The following is a 17388-nucleotide window of genomic DNA, read 5'->3' as shown; positions in this document are numbered from 1 at the left end:
GACTATGAAATGGATACACCCATTTTCACTGTAAAGTGGAGTTTGAACTGTCTCCTTGCAATAGAAGTAAATGAAGTTTGTCTTATGTTAGAAACTTCAGTGTCCCTGCCCAGGGCAGGGGGCTTGGAAGTACATGATCTTCAGGTCCTTTCCAACCCTAACTAGTCTATGAATTTAGTAGCCAAGTGCTCTTAATTGACAAAAAACTTATTTAGGCTGCTAAAAGGACACTGAATTTATTTAGACTACTGAGACTTGGAGAATTCAGTGCTCCTTAAATAAGGTTTAGAAGTGATTTTGTTGTGCTTTCACTGTGCAAAACATAACTGAGTTGTAATTTTAATTATTAGGTCTTGACTATTCAGCATTGTCAGTGGATAGCTGTGTTGGATGGTAAGATGTGTAAATATGTTGGTTTAATTTAATAGTTGGTTCTAGGGAAGGCAACAGGAAGGCAATATTGTGGCTAAGCAATAGTGCTGGAAACATGCTACAGACAATAGTCAGTTTGTCAGCTGTGATGAAGAGCCAACTTCCAGGCTCCAGATGAAGTTACACAGCTACCTCTCTAAGGGTAGGAGCTCAGTGATCAAAAGGGCACCAAACAGGATGGATAACAATCAACAAGGGATTTTTTTTTTTTTATTATATTGTTAGGGCGATTAAAATTATTTTTATTGAGGGAACAGTGTATTTGAATATTTAAATTCCACATTTAATACTATCAATAATTAAGATAATCTGTTCTAAACGTGCTTTAAAATGAAATCCAACTGCTTGTCACTAAATTTTAGCAAATGGGATGCTGAATTGAAATGGCACTAATGAAGTGACAACATAGCTTTTAACAGTAGGTGGGTTTTTTTTTTAAATTCTAGTGTAGACAGAACTGTTTTGATTGTTCCATACTGTTTCTCAGCTTAGAATGAAAGACAAAAAAACCCAAGAAACTTTCTCTTAATGTTTTAGTAATAGCCTAGAGGGCTGAGAGGATGAGATCCCCTACTTCTAAAAATGCTTGGCATTAGTGCTTACCATTAATATTCAGATTACTCTAAAACCTTTATGTAGTTAAATAAAATAATGCCATGTAAGTTCTGCCCACATGAGCCTGACATTAGTATGAATGTGAAATTCTATTTTAGAAAAAATATAAATAATATAGATATAAAAAAATAAAAATAGAATTTTCTAAAATGCCATATCACATTCACCATTTCCTGATAGATAGTTGTGATAATTTAGTATAGTAGTCTTGGGTAACTAATATGCAGTAAAGCAGAAACACAGATTTTGCAAATACTCAGACAGGGAAAGGGGAGAAGGGAAGAGTTTAAACATGAAGAAAATGTTTTTAGACATAAGAATGCTTAAAAAGAGAGGAGGGGAAATAATTTCTATAGTGGAAAAATTTGAGCTGAATGTTATTTAGATATTTTAATAAAAGTATCTTTTACAGTATCTTATTACCAAAGCAAGAAGCAGGATTTTGTATATGAGGCTATAATATACTATATATTATTTAATAATGTTAAACTGTAACTCAGCCTGTTCCTACAGGCAAACCAAATTCTGTCTCTTATGCTCTCAATGCTGCACTTCCAAAGGCTGACACCGGTTTTGATGCGTGCTGGTGCAGTTGATGGTGGGACCCATGCATAAGAAGGGGGCTTTTTGCAGAATCATAAAATGGTTTAGGTTGGAAAGGATCTTAAGATCATCAAGTTCCAACCCCCCTGCCATGGGCAGGGACATCTGACACTAAACCATGTCACCCAAGTCTCCATCCAACCTGACCTTGACCACCACCAGGGATGGAGCATTCACAACTTCCTTGGGCCACCCATTCCAGTGTCTCACCACCCACACAGTAAAGAACATCTTCCTTATATCTAACCGAAACTTTCCCTGTTTAAGTTTTAACCCGTTACCCCTTGTCCTGTCACTACATTACCTCATGAAGAGTCCCTCTCCAGCATCCTTATAGGCCCCCTTCAGATACTGGAAGGCTGCTATGAAGTCTCCACGCAGCCTTCTCTTCTCCAGGCTGAAGAGCCCCGATTTTCTCAGCCTGTCCTCATACGGGAGGTGCTCCAGTCCCCTGATCATCCTCGTGGCCCTCCTCTGGACTTGCTCCAACAGTTCCATGTCCTTTTTATGTTGAGGACACCGGAACTGCACACAATACTCCAGGTGAGGTCTCACAAGAGCAGAGTAGAGGGGGCAGGATCACCTCCTTGGACCTGCTGGTCACACTTCTTTTGATACAATCACTGGTTGAAAGTGTATCTGTAGAAGGTTTTGTAAAACCTTTATGGTATTAGCTGGACCAGAGTGACAGCTGATTGTGATTTAGATATCATCTTTGGTATCTAAAAGTAAAAACTATTACTGAAAATACAGATGAGAACTGTGAAATTAAGTGTAATTTGTCAGTATTTTAGAGATGAGGAACTGGAATAGACAGAGATGAATTGATCTGCATGAAATTGCCCTGAAAATCCAGAGGATGTGACGATTAATTCTGATAGTTGGTCTAGACTGCATGGCTGCAGCTTGAGAATTCCCACAACCTCCGCAAGGTCTAAGTGATGCTGATGTGTTTTCATGACTTGGTGTATGACAATACAATGTTTTCTGTATCGGTTAAATTTATATGGGAAGGATGATACAGCATCAGAACTACTGCCTTTCTGTTCAAATTTGCTTCTTGATTAGGAAATTCTACTGTCCGTATCTTCTATTTAATTCTTTTCTCTTCCACATTTAACATTATTTGCCCAGCTGAGTGGAAGTGATGCAGATACTAATTTAAAGGTCTCATGTCCTCCAGCACATTTCCTTAGTAAAGGAGATCACTGAGCAGGGTAAGAGGACAATTAATTTTGATTAGGGAGGAGGACAGTGATAATGGTTTGATTTGTCCCAGTTACATTTTGAGTGTGTCTCATTTGCCAGGTTCAAACTAAACATTTAACATGGCACGAAACTGGTAAATTGATTGGTATCTAACATTAGTTTTGTACCTGGTTTGGCACATGCCCCTGAGAACTGGCAAGCCTCCCTTTATGAAGAGCAAACTGGCATCATGTTTTGGGGGTGAAAAACTGTAGCCGTCACAAATCCAAATGCTGCCATTTGGATTTGTAGATGGTAGGTGTGTCAGAGAGGTATGTCCCACTCTGGTTGGTGCCTAAGAAGAGCTGTGTAAAGAAGATTTGAAGTCTGCTGCTAAACTCAACTAGGAAAACGGTTTGCTTAACTAAATTATTTACAGAAGCAGCACCCCGAGGTAACTTTTTCCGGGGAGAAGGGCAGTAAATGTCCTGTCCGGCCGTGCTGGAGTGAGAGGGCCTAGCACGGAGGGCAGAGCAAGGGTCTCCTCATGCTTCCCACAGGTGGAGGACACTTGTTGGAAGGCCTTGGGCAGCACACACTGCCCTGCGTGCCCAGCCTTCTCGCCTGGGGGGGAAGCTGGAAGGTGGCGGGCTCCGGGTGTTACCTGAGCGTCGCCATCTTCGTTGCTGCCCGCTCCGAATTGCGACATTCCCGTGGTGGCTGTGAAGGCAACTACGGCTCCACCCCGGCCTCGCCGCTGCCTCTTTAAGGCCCGACCTGCCCAGGGATCAGGTGCGCCGCTGGAGCGGTGACGTCATGGTGCCGGAGGCGGGGCCGTGGCTCCCGCTCCCGCGCTACCCGCCCCGCGGGACAGGGCAGCGGCGGTTCCGCACGTGTGTGCGGGACGGTGGTGGTGCTGTTCTCCGGGTGGGCCCGGCCCGGTTCCGTCCGGTCTGCTGGTAGTGTGCCGGAGCCCCACGAGAGCGTCGAGAGGTGCCGGTGAGGAGCGCGGCGGGAGCGGGCGGGACGGGGTGCGGCGGGTTGGACAAGACGTGTTGGACAAGGCGTGTTAAATGCAGCTGGATCCTGGCTCTGCGGGAGGGAGGAAGGGAAGGAAGGATGGTTGGCTGGCTGGCTGGCTGGCTTGCTTCTCAATGCGGGTCCGCTGCATCAGGTGTCGGCTTGTTCCGTGTTGTGCTGGCTACTGTATAAGCAAATAAAGTGTTTCTCTTTCAGCAGACGAGGCTGGAAAAATGTGCTGTGTGCAGGGTGTTTAGTTATTTGGAAACATAATTTTTAGCCTTTTTTTTACATCGGCATGCTTAATGTTAGATGCTTCATTTATATGTATTTACTTGTTTAAAGTGTTGCTGAGATAGAAGCAACTAAGGCAGTATCTGGTGTTCCTTTACTATTTCACAGGGTGATGAAACGTGCTGTGTACCTACTATCCTTCATAGAAGGTGCTATGTTAAATTTAACTCATGATACTTGGTTAAATCAAGGCAGTTCCAAACTGGAATACAGATGTTTGGAGTACAGGAGGGATGTAAGGTGTCTTATAGCTGACCTCCCTCACCAGTGGGAAGATAATAGCTCACTTACAGTGCCCTTTGCCAATTAGGGGGGAATGTGCAAGCCCATATGGAATTTGCACCACTTAAATTTTCACATGCACAGATGTTGCATTTCCTAGTTCTGATGAAGAAAGACAAAGTATTGATTATGGCTTTGCTTTTTTTTTTTTTTTTTAATAAGGGTAGATGGGACACTGAAACCTTTCTTTGAACATTCATTTAATCTCCATGATAATAAGGCTTTTTGTATTTGCAGTTCTAAGATCTGGCTTAATATATTCAGTTCTCAGCAGATAACTTAAAATTGGCAGAAATAAATAAAGGAAAAAAACAATCTCTGCTCAAAAGAGTTATCACATGAAGATAAAGTTGGCAGGAGAGCCTCTGTCGTTTTCCTGGTAGCAGAAGGATGTGACAAAGTAAAGCAAGGCTTTATCAAGCTTGACTCTTGACTAGAGGAAGGTCTCCTTGGTATTTTTATGCTAAAAATGTAGGCTGACTTCCTTTTGAAGTCTTTAGCTGGAAAGGTCCATCTCTACCACATCTAATTTCAGCATTAGATTCCAAAGCAGATTTAGTCTCTAAATCTATAGAGCTGGTTTCTGGAGTAACTCCTCATTAAAATAAAGAATAATACTTTTATGTATGGCCATATGTATTTGTTATATGTGCTATTTTTAGCTTTGAATGCACACCTATGAATCCATCTTCCTGCAGGTTTATTTTTTCTGTTGCTTTGATAGTGTTTCAGTCTAATCAGTATGCAGTGGATGATGTTTTTACTTTCTAAATTTAGCTGCTGATGTTCATACACTGCTTGGTATTCTGTATTGGTCTTTGTAGTGGGCATCTGTATGGATAGATGGGCTGCAACAGCCTTTGTCCTGGAATGTGCATCGTCCTAATTGACTTATATTAACTTTTTAAAGGGGTCAAGTACATTAATTGTTAATTGGCATGGTTTAAGACTAATGGAGTCTTTAGGTATATTGTGCTTTGTATGTGCCTCACACGGGGGGGGGGGGGGGGGGAGAGGAGAGGGATGTTCATGTGAATGTCACATTACTGTAGCGCTTAACTAGTATACTCATCTTCTCTCTTATGCAGAGAGTACTGGTGTTCTGTCAGAAACAGGTTTGTAGTCCAAAGTCCAAAGGGGTACTGCAGCTTTAGGTTGCCAGACTAAGGTAAAGAAGTATGTAGTCCAGGACATAGAAGGATTAGGCTACAGCATGAAATCTGGTCAATTACATGATGTGAAAATCTTTTTAACTGTTAAGTACTTTTTTCTTATTACAGCACCTGTTGCTTTGTAATGCAGGTCCACATGCTGATGGATGTGACTTTCCATAGGTTTTTGGCAAGTGGCTCGTGGCTTCCTCTGGAAGTCATCAGCTGTTTCCTGCCCTCCTTGATGATATTTTAGCATCTTAAGCCAGTTTCTTTTCACTGTCTGGGAAACAACAATAACCCTCATAATGTGTGATTGTGTATACTATTGAAAAATTCACTTATTTTTAAGCATCTGCAACAGCTTTTGTAGGTGCATCCGATTTTAAGAAATAGTGGCTGTTCTAATGCAATTATTAACAAACATTTCAAGGTGGAAAGAAAGATAAATGCTGTTGCTTCTCCTCTACTTTTTAATGGCAGATTTTCATAGAAAGTTTATTTTATGCATTTCAAATTAAAATCTGTTTTAAAATATTGATTTCCACTCCAGTGATTGGGGTGATTCCTAGAATCACCTATGTCATTGACTTCTGTTTTTTTGTTTGTTTGTTTTCAGCTCTTCCATATCATATGATACAGATTTAAATGCTCTTGGGAGTTCTGTGCTTTGCATCCTGACTTTATGTCAGTCTGCCAAGGTTCAGTTGTAGGACAAACACTAAAAATAAGACACAATGGAAAATAGGGCAGGAAATTTAAAGTGGTGGAAGATAAAATTTTACAAGTCTCATTACCTTCTCTATAACTGGCTTTGTGATCTTGTTTTTTCTCTTAAGTGATACAAAAGTAAACTAGTAAAGCCAAGAAACGAGAGTATCAAATGGGATAAATGAATATAGGTATGGAGAACTTTATTGTGAGCTTACTTTGAGTTACTTGAACCAATTTTGGTTTCACACTGATGTAAGTTAGTTTCAAAAGTGAATCTTCCACCTCCAACCTGTCATCCCCTTTTTTTATGTCAAATAAGATCCTGAAAAGCATCAGGTTTATTTGATGCAGGCAGTTGAAGCAATTTTGCATAATCTTCTTTCTCAAGAGTTTCCTGCAAGTACCACAGCATTGCTAAGATCCTGATGTATCAAAGTTTACAGGTTGGGTGCCATAATTTAGGGTCATAAAATTATGTAAGTTCTTGATGGCAGTGGGAAAAGTGGATATGGTTTTATCACTCAAGTTATGCTGGTCCAATGCCATGTGTGTGCTTTTCATAAAGAAAGTTACTTTCTGATTCCCAGTTTAGTCAAACTGTAAATTAATTCCTGAATGTCTCCGGGTCATACTAAAACCATAGGAAGTTCCATTTCCTGCAGGGAAACAAATGTCGTGCCATGCCTTTTAGGGCATAAACCAATGTGTGTGTTTGCCCCACCAGCACAGGTGACAGGAGGCTTGTCTGTGGCTTTGGACACAGCATGGCATCACACTCATTCAAAGAATGTGCTCGTGTTTTGACCAAGAAATTAAATTAAGTACTTTGCTTGATTAACAGGCATCTATAACCTGGTGCCTTGCTTGTAATCAAGAAGCCCTTTTACCATCTCTTCTTGATAGGATGTTTATAAAACATTCTTTTGGCTTTGGTCCACATACTGAGGTGGAAGTCGGAAAAAGTGGGGTGGGTTAAATGCAGTACACTGTGTTTTGCAGTCACTGGGAATAAGTATGGAATAAAATGGCTTGGTTTGGGTTTTGGGAGTGTAGTAACAACAAAACATGCAGTTATTTGTGGTATTTGTGGGAGTACCTGTTTGGTAAAGAGTGGTATTTTGGTTCCTGCTTGTGTTTTGTAACCTTTAAACCCTGGCTGTTCTGTAGACTCCCAGGTGTCCCAGTGCTACTGGTAAAACTAGTTAGAAGTACTTGAGTTAGAGTTCCTAGATGTAAAAAAATCAAACTGTTAGCAGGGTATGTTCATAATGATATGATCAGGTTACTAATGCTTTGTTTTTCTCCCAGTGTTTTTTTTTGGGTTTTTTTTTTGTTTGTTTGTTGTTGTTGTTTTTTTTTTTGTTGTTTTGAGTCATCTGCTACAAGGAAGACTGGTTTCAGTGAGGAGTGCTCTTGTCTTGTAGTACATACACATCAGAGAAACAGCTTTTTTCAATTAAGTGGAAAATATGGAGTATGTATACAAACTGTATATACAGACTGGTTTTACTCTTAAAGTTGTGAATAGGCCAAATTAATTTGTCAAACCATAAGGCTTGGAAATGGAATTATGGGAATAGCACTTCTGGTAGTGGTGAGCTAGACTTCATATGCGAAGGAATCCTTCCCACTTCCCTGCTCTGAAGGTTATTTTTAAAGCTAGTTTAGACTAGAGGCCATGGCCTCTCAAATAATTTAAGAGGCATTAGCACCCTGAGATACCCCTCACCCCCCAAAAAAAAATGAAAACACTTGTATTGCTATGTAGGGAACATCAAGGAACAGATATGACTTCAAACTACCCTGGCCTGTCTTTCCACCTGATCACAGTCTACTCTGACCAGGTTGTGTCTCTGGCTACACGAATGCTTGGAAAGCCTTGCCCAAGGACGGGAATGAGCGTTTAGGAGCCAGAAGTGGAGGACATAAAACTCTGGCCTCACATTAGCCGGTGTCTGAAGGCTTCGGAAGTATTTCTGATTCTCTATTGGTAACTACCAAAACAACAGTATGCTTGGTTATTCTTTAAAAATATTGAGAAATGACAAAAAAAGCTTTTTGTTCATCTTGTAATATACAAGCTACTTAAAGAACTCTAGGTAACCTGGTTTTAATAGAAGGAAGAAAGCAGTATTGATTTTTACCACTTTTATTTTTGTGGGTCCATTTGACTTTAAGGTTCTGTCCACCCTACCAAAGCAAGCTGTGTCAATAAAGTAAAATCAAGATTGTTGTATTCTTGTCCCCCAAACAGTATTTGAACAGTTGTCTTGCCATGTGGAGAAGGTCAGCCGAGTACAGCATATGTATTTGAACAGCCTAATATGTTTGAACACATTGCCCTGAAGTTTGTTAGACTGTTAGGTATTTATTTTTGTGTGTGTGTGTTTTTGTTGGCTTTTTTCCTCCTCTTGAGAAATGGACTGCTGATGTGGGAACATGAGCTTCTCCTCCTCAACCTACCCTCACCACCCCCAAAAAGAAACTGTTGATGGTTACTGCTTTGTATCCACTTCACAGAATTAACTTTTTTGACATCAAAGGTTTTCAGTGAAGGGGGCAAACATCTGTTTTCAGACTTAAAAAGTCCAAGGATGCATGGGTTAAACTAAATATTAGTGTCCTAGAAGAATGCACTAAAGGAGGGTAGAAAATACTAACCAGGGGTTTTAATTTACAGCAGTTGTTTTGAACTGATCTTTCCTGGAGTGCAGCGTGATGTTAACCTAATGCAGTTTCACTGTGGCTGCTTCAGGAAAGGGTTGGGCGGGTTGCTGGGTCTCGACTGGGTGCTCCTCCTCTCTCCTTGCTCCACCCGTGTGGCATGTGTGCTCTTGGTCTAAGTGGCTCATGCAAGTGGCTTGCAGTTCAGTGCAATACTCGGAAGCAGTCGGAGCATGAGGCTGGGGAAAGTAAACAGACTGACACTGGTGTTTCCCACGGTTAAATGAAACCGCACCTCTAGTCCGCCTTACTGATTGCCACACAGGCGTCTGACTGCAGATGAAGGGGCAGCTTTGTTGCTTAGGTAAGAGAGTCTAACTTCAGGCTGCTGTCAAGAGGCATTGCTCACCAGGCCTGTTTTTCCAAATCCTGAGTGAGCTACCTGATGGGAAAAAAAAAACCTATTATTTTTATTTCCATTGGTAGAGTTGTTGTTGCTGACCTACCACCTTATACTAGCTCATCTTGCAGACCACCCAGTGTTGGCACAAGAGAAGCAGAAGGGACATTTTATGGTGAATGGATCCACCCTGGTAGCAGCTGTCATGTTGGCATAGATGTATCATAAAACACACAGTAAGTTTACCTATGCAAGGAATTAATGCATCTACGCAGTATCTTGGCTTTGGTGGCAAAGCTCATAAAAGAAGCTGTTGAAAGTACTGTTTCTCTGCTTCTGTACTTGTAGTTTGGTGGTCTGTGTAGTGCCACCAGTTATAACTGCTTACTGCAGGACTGCTCTGTTACCTGAATAACTGGAATTATAAAAATAGCTCTCTTCATACTTTTGTTTTATGGTTATTTTAACCCAGATTGTTTTCATGATCCTGTTTGTAATGGGGTCCTACGTAGACTGCCATCTGCAGAACAGAGCATCAGATGAGAACAGAAGCAAGTGATCTGTGTAAGGTGGGCAGGAACTTCTGCAGCCAGCTTCCTTGTTGAAGGCACTCAAGAAATTACATCTTCACCATGTAGCACTTTTCCTGACAAACTTCTCCATGTAGACAGACTTATGGTATTTAAGCTACACTAAATGTGCTGACATTTACAGCCTCATGAGTAGGAGTGCTGTGGTGGAAAATTACTCGAAGGTGAAGGGAAGGGCTAGCATAGCCTTTGGTGGGTAGGAAGCTACCATGATCTGCAGCAGCAGAAGGAAGCTGAAATCATATGACTCTGCAAACGCTGGCAAAGAATGTTTCAGTATTGAAAGAATGGTTATTGCAGCTCTGTCATCTATACTTTGTTTCTTCAGTTTTGTTTTTTGTTTCCTTTTTTTTTTAGCTTATGCTTTTGTTGTTTTCTTAGACAATCTTTCTTTATCTTGCCAACCATGAATGTATGCTGTTGGCATACATGCTTCTAATAGATAGGGTTGTCTGCAAATACATTTGCTTCTCAGATTGCTGATCTCTGAACCAAAGCAGAAAAGCAAGAAAAGGAGAGAGAGATTCTGGGCTTGTTTCTGTTTTATCTTGCCTGGTTTTCCTGCCTCATTTCAGATTGAAGTAGCTGTGTGGATGGCTGTGCAATTGCTAGCATTGCTGTCAGGCCCTAAGAGCCCTGGGGGCTGCAGTACTGACCAGAGCTATTTAAGGGTTGCTGTGCTGTCCTGGTTTAGGTGAAATGATAGAAGAGTGAAAACACTTTTTTCCCCTCTTCTTTCTTCCTGTTCTTTGCAGAAATGTGGTAATTGCTCTGAATTCTTTTTTAGTTTGGTGGCAGTGAGTCAGATGCTTAGCTGGTGTGTTTGGCAAAGCTCTCTTTTGTAAGTGCAGCAGTGCTGTTGTGCTTTGGCGGGGGTTGTGTCCCTTTGTTTCTGTTAGGGGCACGGAGGCGCCACTTGCTGTCTGAATTGTTTGAGCAGCAGCAGCAGGGAGTCGGATCTTTTCTGTCTGATCCACAGGGATTTCTTTTAGTAGTAAACCACTTACCTGTCCTTTGCTGCTATGTGAGTTTAAAAAGTTTTAGTTTTAGGTGTGATGGAAGCAGGACTGATTTTGCTTTAAAGAGAGCTACTAAAAATAAATTTCATGCTTGCTTCATGCACTGATCTATTCAGGAACTGGACATTTAGCCAGGTAACTCATTAGCCTCCAGTATCCACATGCTGAGGGACTGTGTAAAATGGTGTCAAAGTAGGTACTTGAAAATACCTATAATTTGATCCATACTTCTAGCAGTAACTTAAGTCTCTGTGGTCACCTGGAGCATTTTAGTGAAAAACTGAGAGAGTTTTGGAATCATGGAAACTGAGGCTGAAGCAAATGGAATTTGTAAACATCACTATGACACTCTTGGTATTACTGGTTTAGGCTCTTCGGCCGTCTTGTAAACATTGACCCACACCACCTTGCTGAAGCAAGGAAATGGGTAGAGTCATGGGAGCATCTGTATCGTCTTTGTGTTTGAGGAGGAGAGGAATGCTTTGTCCTTTGGAATGAGGAGGAGGGGAGCTTAGAGACTAATGTTTTTTCTGCGAGTGTGCTTGCCAACCTCAGGTCATTGAGCACTAAACATAATGCCACTTGAACAAACAGACTTGCTAACTCTCGGTAAGATGTGTACAGGTATTTGAAAGGAAACCTTGCAGAACCAAGTAATGGTGTAAAACACCTGGAAGATTCAGTCACTCTTTCTATATGATAAAAATGGGGACTGGCATATTGTTTTTGTCTAGAAAAGGCCTTTGCTGGTGTTGCAAACTTTTTTTTAAGTGGTTTGGCTTCCTTGAAACAAGCTCTTTGAGGAAAAGAGTGCAATGGAGTTCAGATGCTGTTTTAACCACACATAGCTGTGGAGCAGGTTTATGAGCCCAGCATGGTTACTGAACGTTGTGCTGTTTTTTGTTCACAATTATGCCACTATTAGTACAGCTCAGAAATTATTTTATTTGAAATTTGCACACATAAATCTGAATCCTGGGGGGGGGGGAGTATGTAGAATCATCGTGAGGTAAAACACTGCTTGGAGTATTGTGCTTTTGCTGTATTTTTTTTCTTTCTTGTGCTAACTCCTATTTTTGTCTCACCTAAACTCTATCATTGTGGAAAGACATAGTTAAAACTTGGCTCAGCCGCTTCTATCCTGCAAGACTGGATTGTTCTTAAGGCAGACCAATTTAATTGTATTCCAACTGCTTCCTTTTTGCATTGTTTGTTTCTGTTAGGTAAATGGTCCCAGTGGGGATAGTATCTTCAAGTCCAAAGCCTTGATATATTTCAGTCCAGTTCTGTTTGTTAGCATTATATTGTGCTAGGACAGAAAGACAATGGTATGCATTGGTTTTTGTAACATAACCAAAGTTTTCTTTAAAGTTATTCTTGTCTTGGATATACAGTAACTCTCCTTGTCTGTCCTATGAATGGGACCATGTTAGAAGAACAAATTCATGCTGAATGCGAATGGCACCAGTGTTGTGGAGCTGTATTGCAAGAGTCTGGGTATAATCATGTAGTAATGCTGCTTCTGAGCTAAAGTAACTGAGCTTATGGGAGGTTTTGGGGGTCGGAAGCGGTTTTTCTGAGCAAACTTCTTTTTTCCTTGATCAGTATCACTGGCTTTGAAGCACAGGGGATAGTTCCAGGAATTGTCCTGCAATAATCTTTGAAAAAACGCTTTTAATTTTGCATTGCAGCCATAGGGCTCTAAACCCAGGGATCAAAACTGAAGCCATCTTTTGAGTCCTTTGCGTTTTCTTTTTCTGTTAATTGGCTACGTGTCACTCACGGTTATCAACCCCTCCTATGAGAAAACATCCTTCATGTTTAACTCAACAGTTTGCAGGAACCTCACCAGTTCACTTGTTGCACTAAGGGGAGCCCTGCCTTGCAAAGACAGGCTGCTGCTGTAAAACGAAGTCATCCCTTACAGCCCTATCTTCTCCTCCTCTGCCCTCAGTCTGCTTTCTTTTATAAAAAAGGGGTTTGGAGAACCTTCCTCCCTCTTGCCCTGTTTCCTAAGGGAGTTGTCGGTAAGGGGGGCTGGGCCCGTAGTCTTGTCTCTGTTGTCAGAGCTGCCTGCCTGGTAGGTGGCAGTCGGGACAGCGCTTTTCAAATGAGACTTTCCTGTGCTGAGGGAGGCCCTTTTTTTTTTTTTTAATTTTAACAGCTTCCTATTGTTTGAAACATCGGGTTGTCCCCTCCCACACTATTCTAGCTCTTTCTTCCTCCCTTAAATAAGTTTTCCACGCAAGTCTTACTCAAGAGTAGTTAACTCTAGCAGTGAGTCCTCGGAGAGTTTTCCCAACCCTCTGTGATCTCCAGCTTTTGTTGCAATACCAGTGTGGTGATCATGCAATATATAGAAAGTAGCTTCTGAAGGTAGGTCTTTCTGATTTTTTTTAAATCTGTTGTTATAATTCAGTGTCACCGCTGCTGTGACATTGACTCATTTGTGGGGTTTTGTGGTTCTGTTGTTGTTTTTTTGTTGTTGTTTTTTATCCTAACTGAATCCAAGTTATCACAGGAATTCTCTCCTATGTATGGTACTGAAAGGTAGAAAATACTGCTTTTCAATGTGGATTGCCTTTGTTTCTAAGATGCAAAGAAAGAGTACTGCTTTAGTTTGTTAATAGTTTGCTTTTCAATAGTCTAGTCCTGCTGTCTAAGGTCATTTTGTATGGTGCATTCTATTTATGTTCTGCTACCTGTGTGAAAGGCACTTTCTAAACCATCAGCTGCCCCTGCTCCACCATGCCATGGCTTCTTCTGACTAATAGTATCCATGATAAATTTGAAGATGAAGCAGTCAGAATCTTTTCTCACCGTAATGTTTGTCACAGCTGGAAGGGGTGTTGGTAATTCATTTCCCATCCCTGTTACTTGACAATATAACTATTACCTAGTCAGAAGCTCTGCTTTTTTTTGATAATTTAGATGTGGCTTTCCTTCCCTCTGCTTGTTGAATTCTGTGTTAGAAAGTTGATAATGACATGAGGTATTAAGTATATGTAGAGCTTTTCTGTTATTTTAATACTTTGATTCGTGAAAGTCAACTTGCTTTGGCTGGTTTCCCTGTCCCCTGCCTTCTGTGAAGTGTCTTGTTTCCAAAATAAATAGTAATTATTCTGAAAATTTTGGAAGTCTACCACTACTATTCCACATATCTCACTTCAGCTTATCATGAAGCATCTTTGTTTAAATTTGTAGATTTTAGTAAAGAAAAAAAAAACAACCAAACAACCAAATACATTTGGTGATACCAAGCAATATTTTAGTTCCACAAAATGATAAATTCAGTCCTGCAGTTTGTCACCAAAAAGGTGAGGAAAAAAAAATAAAATCTATGTATCATTTCTAATGTTCATCATTCAGTATATTAAACATTCTGCCTGGTCAAATGCATTCTCTGCCTGAGAGATTGATCATAGTCGGCTGTGGCAGGGCTCAACTGATACATACCTGAAAAATGAAGGCCCACTTGCTTTGCTCTGGCTGTAACTTATTGATGAGTTGATTCAGGTCACTAAACCAGTAGGAAATAAAGCAAGTTCCCCACTTCCCATCCGCCTCAAAATGCTAATCTTGTGAGCTGAATTTGCTCCTGTGAGCCAAAGGGCAGAGGTGTTAACTGCCTGCCCCATAGCACTGAGGTGAAAAGAGGGGAGTGCCCTCTTCCCTGCTGTGTTGACCATGAGAGTTTGGGTTCATTTGTTCATATAGAAAGATCGCTCGTGGACACTGCCTTTATCTGAAGTGATAGGTTGTCCTTCTACTATGTTGTGTGTGGAAGTTAGAGAAGCCTTAGGCTTATATTATTTTTTTTTTTGTTAATCCTGGGGGTGCAATAAAACCTCTTGCTTGTATTTGACAAACAGAGAGCACTGTAGTGGGCATACAGGGTTTTCTGTGTTTTCTGAAGTTAATTTATGAAATGCTTATGCCTATGGGTTACAGCAGTAATCTGAGGTTTAAGTGTCTTAAAAACCCAAACAGGCTGATTCTGGGTTAGAGAGTTCCCTGTCTAAGGCCAGAGGAACATGATAAACAGCCAGAGGAGTGAAGGAAGCAGACTGTGGTGGCTGTCACGATGAACAATGGTTTTGGCACACCTGCTGCCTCGCCGCTGAGGTTCTCTGTGCTTGGCAGGAAAGGAGTGATTTGGAGGATAACCAGATAGTTTTGTAGATGGTTTTGGTATGTTTCCATCTTGTCTGAGGGAGAGAAAATAGAAGCACTTTATAATGTAATAAATGGTTGGCAAAGGCTGGCACCATCAACGTTTGGGGCAGGATTTAATAATGTACTTACAAACGGGAAAGTCAATATTATGCTGGAGCTGAGGGCCCTTAGAAGGTGAATGCAGAGATGGATGTACCATGGGAAGGGGGAATAGTGGCATATATTCAAAGCAATCTGTTAGAAAATATGCTCATACTATCATCAAGAATAGATACAAACATATCTATATAAATTTTTCAAGAAAATGAGGATTTCTACTTACGAAAAGGCAAAATGAAGAGAGCCGGAACAAATACATTTGTCGTATTTGTAGGTTTTGCAGTATGACAGTTTTTGATTCCACTAAGAGCCAAATGATGTTAATCAGTTGCTGTTTCTCCTGGGAGTTGTCACAGATGTAAGCTGCGAGACAAGATTACCTCTTCCAAAGAGTAGTGTGTCACAGAATGTCACTTCATCCATTTTCCAGTTGCGTCTGTTCAGGTTCTAATCTTTTGGATCATAATAATTTTTTTTTTACTGATGTATTAATATGCATAATATTTTACAAGTTTTCTCAAAGTCTCTTATGTACTGGATTCCACAAGAGGATGTGTGTTACTATTGCTGTCCTAATTGCTGAGTCCCTAGGTGACCAGAGTATATTGCAATTGGACAACCTGGCGGGGACTGGGGAAAAATGAGAATGCTAAAAAGTCATAAAATAAATTATAGAACTTCCGTATAGTCTAGCAGAGGATATAGATCTAACTCCACACATTTTGGCTCAAGCTCAGAGAGCTTAGCTTTAGATAGAGTGACTTCAGTCCCAATTGACCAGAAATGTAAGGTTTTTTCCAGGTCAGCCATGTGGTTGTGCATGTGCATGTGCACACATGTGTATGATTTATTTTCTTAATCACAGAGGAAGGATGCATAGACTCTTAATCTGGATAGAATATTCTTATTTTTTCCTGTCTCCCTTGTAGGTGTGTCTAAGGAAGTGTTATATGTTGTAATGCTGGTTAAGCAATGGATAAAGATAATAATAATAGCAACAGTGTGTCTGAGTGCTTTCTTCTAGCGTTGAAGGTAAATTTTGTAAATGATTTCTCAACAAAGTGTTTATTGTGGTGTAATGAGGTGACTGAAAATACCATCCTGGTGTGGTAACCCTTCTTGATAAGCGTAACTTTTACAGATACTGCTTTTCCAGATGTCAAGTGATTGTTCCTTGAAGGCTGATTATTCTGAGGGAGGGGACTTTGAAACAGAACTACATTTGGGTTTTGTCCTTTTATTGCCTTGCTGGTATTCTGGATCTGCATCTGTTCCTGTACCAAGTTGCTCATCTTCCTCAGACCCTCTTCTGTCAAATGCAGCAGTTAGTCCCTTCAGCAGCTTTTTGTGTTTCCAGCATATTGTCTAGGGAATTCTGGGGAAAACAAGTTATACTGTACATCATTAACGATGCTCAGAGGTGTGAGCCTGGAGCAGTATCAACAGGTTTTGTCTTTGCAGGATTGGGCAAGAGGAAGTGTGGGCTATGTGTGGCATGTCCTTTTTCTGTGCAGTTGGAAGGTGGAGGGTCTGTCCTGTGAACAGCTTTGTGTGGTGCTGGTATGGGGGCAGCTGTGTAACATGGGCTGGAGACTGGGGTAAAATCCAAGCCTCAGAGACTCTTTTGGGTTGCCATGGCAGGATTTGGAGTCCTCCACAGGTCTGGAGGGCTCCCTTCTCTTTTAGTGAGCTCCCAAATGAGTGAAAAGATTTTAATGTTGAAAAAGCCAAATTTTATTTAAATAAGTACTGGAAATTTTGCTTTTTAAAAAGAGAAAATTCCAAAAAAAGTAGGTAAACCGAAATGGAAATAAACTAAGACCAGCCATACCCTCCAGTTACTGGAGCTCTCTCCTTTGAAAACTCTTGGTACCTTCCCAAGAGGGACAGGCCAGAATGGAGCTGTACCTTTTCCTCCAAGGGTGCTACGTGGCAGAGCCACACTCTTAAAGGATCACACGCATAATTAGAAGCCAGAAACCAAACACTTACGTAAATGTTACCATCCTGAGACCCAGTTATTTCCTCATCCCCTGCTGTGTGCGACAGAGCAGAAGAATCCCTAGAGCCCTTGTTGTCTTTTGCCTGAGACCTTTTGCCAAAGCTTCTCTGTGCTCCAGCCTCAGTCTTGTTCCCTGAGG

The 17388-nt window shown here is 41.0% G+C and overlaps 1 protein-coding gene across 2 annotated transcripts in view; it reads left to right on the top strand.

Moving 5' to 3' along the window:
* The window catches only part of USP54 (ubiquitin specific peptidase 54), a 108186-nt gene that overhangs the window by 20311 nt on the left and 70487 nt on the right, over nt 1-17388 (top strand). The window contains exon 1 of one of the 2 annotated variants that reach the window (XM_061459434.1): nt 13105-13348. The exons of the other annotated variant lie outside the window; for it this stretch is intronic. The gene's annotated coding sequence lies outside the window, so the exon portion shown is untranslated. Of the gene's footprint in view, nt 1-13104; nt 13349-17388 lie in introns of those variants that run through there. 2 annotated transcript variants of the gene reach the window in all.

This window comes from Pezoporus flaviventris, unplaced genomic scaffold (genome assembly GCF_033815535.1).
Source record: "Pezoporus flaviventris isolate CSIRO_AGI_PZ_B2104156 unplaced genomic scaffold, CSIRO_AGI_Pfla_v1 ptg000029l, whole genome shotgun sequence".
NCBI lineage: Eukaryota > Metazoa > Chordata > Aves > Psittaciformes > Psittacidae > Pezoporus > Pezoporus flaviventris.
This window is presented reverse-complemented; position numbering and strand designations above follow the sequence as displayed.